At 44.7% G+C, this 7,855-nt stretch overlaps 1 pseudogene; it reads right to left on the bottom strand.

The window, feature by feature from the left end:
* Nucleotides 1-1,998: 1,998 nt before the first annotated feature.
* On the bottom strand, nt 1,999-2,521 carry LOC148001250 (large ribosomal subunit protein eL21 pseudogene; annotated as a pseudogene).
* Between the last annotated feature and the right edge of the window lie 5,334 nt (nt 2,522-7,855).

A 7,855-nucleotide genomic window follows, 5' to 3' on the forward strand; every position in this document is an offset into this window, starting at 1 on the left:
ATTTGATTTGCATTTCCCTGATGACTAAGGACCTTGAACATTTCCTTAAGTGCTCCCCGACCATTAGAGATTCCTCTGTTGAGAATTCTCTGTGTAGCTCTGTACCCCATTTTTAATTGGGTTATTTGGGCTGTTGGTGTTTAATGTCTTGAGTTCTTTATACATTTTGGATATTCTCCCTCTGTCAGATGTAGGGTTGGTGAAAATCTTTTCCTATTCTGTAGACTGCCATTTGTCTAATTGACCATGTCCTTGGTCTTACAGAAGAAGCTTTTCAGTTTTGTGAGGTCTCATTTATAACTTGTTGATCCTAGTGCCCGAGCTGTTGGTGTTCTGTTCAGGAAGTTGTCTCCTGGACCAATGCATACAGGCTTCTTCACACTTTCTCTTCTATTAGACATCATGTATCTGGTTTTATGTTAAGGTCTTTAGTCCACTTGGACATGAGTTTTGTGCAGGGTAATAAATATTGATCTATTTGCATTCTTCTACATGCTGACATGCAGTTAGACCGGCACCATTTGTTGAAGATGCTTTCATTTTTTCTTTGTACAGTTTTGGCTTCTTTTCCAAAAGTCAAGTGACTGTAGGCGTGTGGCTTTATTTCTAGGTCTTCTATTCAGTTCCATTGATCACCCTGTCTGTTTTTATGTCAATACCATGTAGTTTTTACTACTGTTGTTCTGTAGTACAGCTTGAAATCAGGGATGGTGATACATTTGGAAGTTCAAAAAGGCAAATTCTTAACCAAAGGGGTTTCTATAACTTGTCAAAGCCTCCAAGTCAAAAGTCTCACATTATAAAATAGCCTTTTTTGGGTTAATCACCGATTCTCTATTTTAAACAATAGTTTTCTTTGCTGGGTATTTAATGACTACCACTCAGCATCTCAGGGATCCAATAGACATAAAATATCACTGCTATGTAGTTTATATGGAATATTTAAAATTAGATAACCAAGAAGGTCTATGCATGTGTAACTAGTTGAGTAAAAGGTGTTACGGTCACTAGGACGTTTACCCAAATTAATTTCAAAATAGTCTTTAAACAAAAGATACCAGGGCTAAGGAAGATGACAATTTCAAAATATTATTTTTTTAATTTTTTATTAATCATTTTAGTTTATTTAGTTTGGGTTAGTTTTATTTATTTTTGTATGTGGGATTGATTCATGTGTCACAGACTGCACTAGAAGACAGAAGACAAGTTGTGGGGGCCAGTTCTCGTCTTTGACCATCTACATGGGTTCCAGGAATTAACCCCTGCTTCATCAGGTGGTAGCTGGTGCCTTTCCCTACTGGGCCATCTCCCTGCCCCTTGTTTTATTTTTGAAACAGGGCCTCATGTAGCACAGATGGCCTTGAACTCACTGTGTAGCAGAGGGTGGCCCATTATAAACCTGTGCCACCCCCTCTAAGAATTTGTTTTTTCTAATTTGAAAGCCCTGGGACTGCAGAGATGGTTCAGGGGGTGGAGGCTTCCATGCATCTGGGTTTGATTCCCAGAACACACACAGTGTAGAGAGGGCTGAATCTCACAGGTTGTCTTCAGAATTCACATACATGCTATTAGACGTCTGCTCACACAAGTGTAAAAACACACATTCGGAATGAACAAATAGTGCAATCTTCTTTAAATTTTCTAATCAAGAGTATATTTTCCGCACACTAAGCAATATCATTTAGAAGAACAATTAGTAATATCTGAACAGCAAAGACAATGAAAATTTGCTTTAACATTTTCTTTCAGGGAGAAGACACCTGCCCCGCCGGGGCAGCCATCTTCCAGTAACTCGCCAAAATGACGAACACAAAAGGAAAGAGGAGAGGTAATTGGTATATGTTCTCTAGACCTTTTAGGAAACATGGAGTCTTTCCTTTGGCCACATACATGTGAATCTACAAGAAGAATGATATTGTAGACATCAATGGAATGATGGAAACATTCAACCTAAGGAAAACACTTTGCAGTCCAGGTCCGTTATTTCCTCTGTGTACATTAGGCCATGAATTCGTATGGATTGGGCTCCAGCAGATCAGGCTCCTTCCCGTTAGTCCTCACAAAGTGGGCTTCTCTGGGTGGCGCAGGCTGGCGCTTCAGCTGAACCCAGGTGCCCTTCTCTTTGGCTTCCTCTTTCTTCTGATCGTTCTCCTTCACCCGCTTCAGGAAGCTGTCTCTGCTCTTCGAGTGGTTGATGTGTTCAATCCACACACTGATCCTCTTGGCCAGAATCTCGCCGTTAACTTGCTTGTTTATAATGATGCCCTCGGCATGCTGGGTGACTTTGTAGACTTTTCCGGTTTTCCGTGGTAACGCTTATGGGGCATTCCTTTTTGAACAGTGCCCATTCCATTGATGTCTACAGTATCATTCTTCTTGTAGATTCACATGTATGTGGCCAAAGGAAAGACTCCATGTTTCCTAAAAGGTCTAGAGAACATATACCAATTACCTCTCCTCTTTCCTTTTGTGTTCGTCATTTTGGCGAGTTACTGGAAGATGGCTGCCCCGGCGGAAACGCAATTTATTTTAAAAGAAAAATTAAAAACTTTTATGTGTATACTTTCATATTTATACACACATGTGTGTGTGTGTGTGTGTGTTTGTATATACATGTATGTGGAGGGAAGGGAGGAGATGGAGAGGAGGCAGGGGTCGGGAGGAGAGGGAGAAATTACAGAAGGAAATGAGGTTGAAGCGGATGGGCAGGGCACACTTGCCGGCTTGCGTTGAATTGGGGATTCTCTAACTGTATTCCTTATTCTGTGAAATCACTCAGGCAAACCTTCAGCCCTCCGGGCTGAGAACATTACGATGCATCTTGAGAACTTGTGGGGGATTTGTCTCGGTCCCACTGGTCTTTGGGATAATTACTTTGGATGATTTTCCTTAATCCTTCTCCTTGGTGATTCTGCGAGGTGCCACATTGTGCCGCCTTGCCGACACTCTGCCTGCCTTTTCTAATTGCTTTCTGCTCTGTGCTCCTTTGTCGGGGACCCTGAGGCCAGATGGGGAATAGTAATTGTCAACTGATCTTGGTAGCATGTCCTCTGAGAGGCGATGCCGCAAACGGGGCCTCATTTTCAAAATCCTGCCTGCGGTGTGTGTTTTTGATGCCAAAATAACGCATTTAGGCTTTAAATACAATGCACACCTTTCCAAATGCTGGAAGGGTACTCAGCAGAGACACAGACTTTTGAAAAAATCGGGTCAGTTTTCAGTGGTTTCTCAGAAGACAGGAGCTGCTGAAATTTTAATTTAGTAGAAATGGATATTTCTACTCAAGAACTGATAAGGCACAAGAGTGGAGAGAACACTTTGGAGAATAGTTACCTAAGCTTACATCTGGGGCTTCAGCTCATAGGAAACAGGCTCCCTGCTCTCGGAAATTAATCCCAACTGGGACACCTACCACACGGCCAGCTCTGTGGGCCGCGTGAGTCTTGCCACTCTGGTAAGACAGAAAGACACACAAGTGGTAAGATGAAGTTTTATTTGTTAGAGATGAAGCCAACAGGGGTGGAGAGCCTAGGAGTCAGTGATGAGTGTCTCTCCCAAGGCCCAGGCAAGATGTGAGGTGTTGGGGGTTTAAATCTTGGCTCGCATCCAGACAGAACACAGCAAGCCACACGGTTCCAGTTGGAGAGGTTTAATGAGAGGAAAAGAGTAGAAGAGGGGAGGAACAAAAGGCCGGCCATGGGCACGTGGAGGGATGGCGAAGAGAATGAGGAGGGGGCAGCAGCCCCTTATATAGTGTCAGGCACAGTTGGCTGTTGCCAGGCAACTGTGGGGCAGAGCATACCTGGCTGTTGCCAGGTAGCTGTGGGGGTGGAGCTTAGACAGAATACCAACATTCCCCCGTTTTGGTTTAATTAAAAAAGAAAAATTAGAGGTGATGGTAGAGCAGGAATAGGGTCATCGTGATCTCTGACTGCTTCCTGCTTGCTTTGTGGAGATTGTCTCTAGGGAACCTAGAAAAGTGGGTATGGGATGTTTGTCCAGTCTTAGAGTTGGCTGTTTCCTTGTTGTCCAGGGTCTGTGGAACCATCTGACAATAGGTCAGAAGGAACAGGTCCAATAGAAGCATCTGTTTCTGTGAGAGGAGATTGAACATCTGGAGGTTGCTTCTCTGGAGCTGTCCTGGATGTAAGTAATAGGTAGAATATTTTATCTATCTAATCTATCTATCTATCTATCTATCTATCTATCTATCTATCTATCTATCTATCTATGGTAGAGAATAAGATTAAGTGAGTTTGGGAGAGAGAAATGTTTTCTTAGATGTACATTTGAAACCCAGAGGAACCCCACCCTTTGGAATAGGTCATAAATGGGAACTTTAGGCAGATGTACTTATCTGGGTGGAGTCTGTTTGGTCCATGAGAGGTGGGTCTGAGTGGATTTCCTGTAGCTTATAAGTTTACAAAAGAGACAGCAACATGAGTTAACAACATGAACATTATTTAAGATAAACTTTTTGGGGAGCAGAAGGAACAATTTGTCCTTCAGAATGTGCCCTGGATGTCTTAAAACAGTTTGCCATGACAAAAAGACGGAGAAAGCAGTTTCCAGATCCTATTTGGAAAGACTGTTCAGCAACAGAGGGGTTCTGGACCTCTCAGACTCGGGGGTCTACCTGAGAAGCTGATAAAGGAAGCAACATGTCTGTGTTAGTAGGTTGACTGGCTAAAAGGGCTGCAGGCTAGCTTGAGTTTGGGTGGAGCAAAATAGAGGCTCCCAGTTTAGCTAGAAGATCCCTTCCCAATAAGGGGACAGGGCATGTTGGTACTACCAAAAAGGAATGGGTTGAGAGGTACACCCCTAAAAATGTAACTAAGCAGTAGGGTTTGGTGAGGAAGGTTTGGTTATCCGCTACCCCGACAATGGGGAAACGGGAGAGAGAAGTGGGTCCCTAAAACTCCATGAGGTCTGAGTAAGTGACCCTAGTGTCCCAGGAAGGAGATGGGTTGCCCACATACCATGATAGTTACCCAGGGCTCTGCTGGTGATGGCAGTGGTCAGGTCCAGGGAACTCAGGCCCCTTCAGTCATCCATAGCCAAGCCTAGGAGATCTCCTGGAGGGTTACCTGGAGGTGATGTCCCCCTGTCCTGCGCAACATGAGTGCAATCGACAGCCCTGCCTGAGTGTGAACAAATTGCAGGGGTGAGAAACCCTGAAGAGTTGCTCAGCTCACCCTTGGCTTTATAGCTTGGGGCTAAAGACTTACAGGGCTAAAGTGCATGAGACATCCGCTCTAAGGAGCGAGGGGATAGCCCGGGCTTTCCAGATCGCTCTTTATCCGAGGACGTTGCAGTCCAGGCACCTCCTACTGTTCTTCCTGAGAACTGAAGTACCAGAAGGGGGCAGGGCAAGCACAAGGCCATCCAGAAAGGCATTTCACAGTCCCTGTTTCTAAAAGCACAAACTGCCTCCCAGACCCAAAGGGCTTCAAAACAGAGACAAAATGCTATTCCTGAAGATCGAAAGTCGTTGATTATTTCTTCTTAGAATGAAATGGAAAATTCTGGTTTCCTTGAAAGATTTATCAGGAAAGGTGTTCGTGGGAGTTGTTTTCTAGAAAGATTCTGGGCACAACCTTCGAACAGGATGTCCTTTTCCTGCAGACAATTCAATGACAGAAAATAATCTAGATTTTTATATATGTATAGAATGTGGTGGTGGTGGTGGTGGTGGTGGTGTGTGTGTGTGTGTGTGTGTGTGTGTGTGTGTGTGTGTGTGTGTGTATTAAAGAAAGGTAAGTTTAGCCGTTTACGAGCATGGGTCTAGACCTTAGCACATCAGCTTCCATAACTTTGTGTTAATAGGGTGGTTGGTTGCCCACCCTAATATGGGAGGGGTATTCTGGACACTTTCTCTTGTTTTATTGGCTTGGGATGCTATTGAAGTTGACTTGAGCTCACTTTCTTCAGTTTGTTATTGAAGTTTAACGTGTGTATTTACAAGTCCGCTTGCTTCTCGAAAAGCATGAGTGTAGTCCTTTCTGATGCCCAGTGCTAAGGAAATACTCTGGTTCACTGGCTTGCGCCTTTGAGTGTGAGTTGTATTCAGAACATCTGAGTGGCAAACCTGTCGGGCATGAATGCTCAGGCTCTGTATACGGATGGCCCTCTGCTTTCCCCCCCGGCCCCGGACTACACAGTTCTTCACAACAGCTTAGTCCACTCGTCCACAGGAAAGGATCAGTTAGTTCGGCTTTACTCCCCATAACCCCTCCCCCACCACTTAATAAAAAACGTTTTATATGTTTATAACCAGGGCTGAGCCTTAGCATTCCCAGGAAGAAGATGCTATTCATAGACGCTGACCTGCCTGGATAGAAGGTCACAGTGTGTGAACCGATTATAAAACAAAAGGCTAAGCCGGAGTTCTTAGCTTTAGGGCTCAATTCACGGTTGGAAGTACCCTGTACTCTAAAGGTGCTTACGGTGTTTGTCGCTTCTACCTCTAAGACACTAATAACGATACCAATCATGCCTGTCAGAGACATTCTCCACCACTGTTCTAGTTAATAACTACCATAGGGAAAGACGGCAGCTGTTCCACTGTTCGGCATGAGCAGAGGCAGATCCTGCTCAGCCTGCCTCCAGCCGGTAGGTCCAGTGCCAGTAACAACTTATGATGTTAGGGCTGTCTGTGGCAGCAGGGACCTGGGGCACAGCTCCATGCTGTCCCCTGAATAGTTTCTCTGACATGTCTCTATCTAGATAAAGCTGGGATTCTTGGCTTCAACACAGGGAAAGGTTTTCAGGATGCGTCCTTATGAAGCAGAGTCGGCGTTTATTAGGGGATTTTAGCATAGGTTTCGGTGCTGGAGTTAACGGAAGCTGTGGGCTTCTCACGGCAGCTTTGGTAGGTTCTGAAGTTACTCCAGGGTGTCTGGGGGGATCTTTTGTTTTTCCTCTTCTCTTTGATAAAGAGGTCATAGGAAGGTTCCAAAGGATGTGTCCGGTGGGGTTATATTGGATGAAATAAAACAATGGCCTAGAATGGTTGCACAAGACATTTGAGAGATCTTTACTGTGGATACAGTGGCCGGTGAGAGTCCTGTAAAACTGCAGGTTCACATCCAGGAAGGAGAAAGGACAAATGTGCTTAGGCCTTACGCCTGGCTCGCTGATAGTTGATTGAAATGCCCCTGCATATAAAGAATGGTGCAGTGAATTTTGTAAGTTGTCCTGGGACTCCTGACTCTCAGCTGGGGAAATGCTTTCAGCAGACTCCAGGGTCAGGAGCTCCTTTCCCTTCCTGTGCCCCACTACTGTGCTCTGTCTTTCTCTCCTGACTCAGTATACAGTGGAAGGAACCCTGTGATGGTGACTTGTTTGTTAACTTCCGTTATCTGAATGCAGGAGATGCTCAATTTCCCTGCATTTCAACAACTACACGGTGAACAGGTGAGGGAGTTATTTCCCAACCACGGCTTTCGACCTTAAGAGGAAGGCGGATCTAAGCTAGATATTACTATTATTTAGTGGTTTGTCAGATGATGGGCATCTCTTACTCTCTTTAGAGATGTGTGGGAGCTGCGGGTAGAGGCCGAGTGCTCTGTCATGGTCATGGCTACAAGGTGAGCAGAGAGCCTCAAAGTTTACTTGAGCAATAGCCCATGCCTGTGACGAACAGGCCAGAGGACACTCTCTCACTAGCTAAGTCACTGAGTGAGAGACTGGGGTGAGAAAGGAGATGTAAAACCACACCGCAGGATCTTGGCCTTCCGGACCAGTGACTGCATGTACTGATGACAGAGAGACGTTGGTTGTCTTTTTTTTTTTTTTTAGTTTAATGTACAGGAACAGCACAGAAGACAGACAGTGAACAGATGGAACCTACTGT

Source organism: Rattus norvegicus, chromosome 14 (genome assembly GCF_021556685.1).
Source record: "Rattus norvegicus strain SHRSP/BbbUtx chromosome 14, alternate assembly SHRSP_T2T, whole genome shotgun sequence".
NCBI classification, from domain to species: domain Eukaryota; kingdom Metazoa; phylum Chordata; class Mammalia; order Rodentia; family Muridae; genus Rattus; species Rattus norvegicus.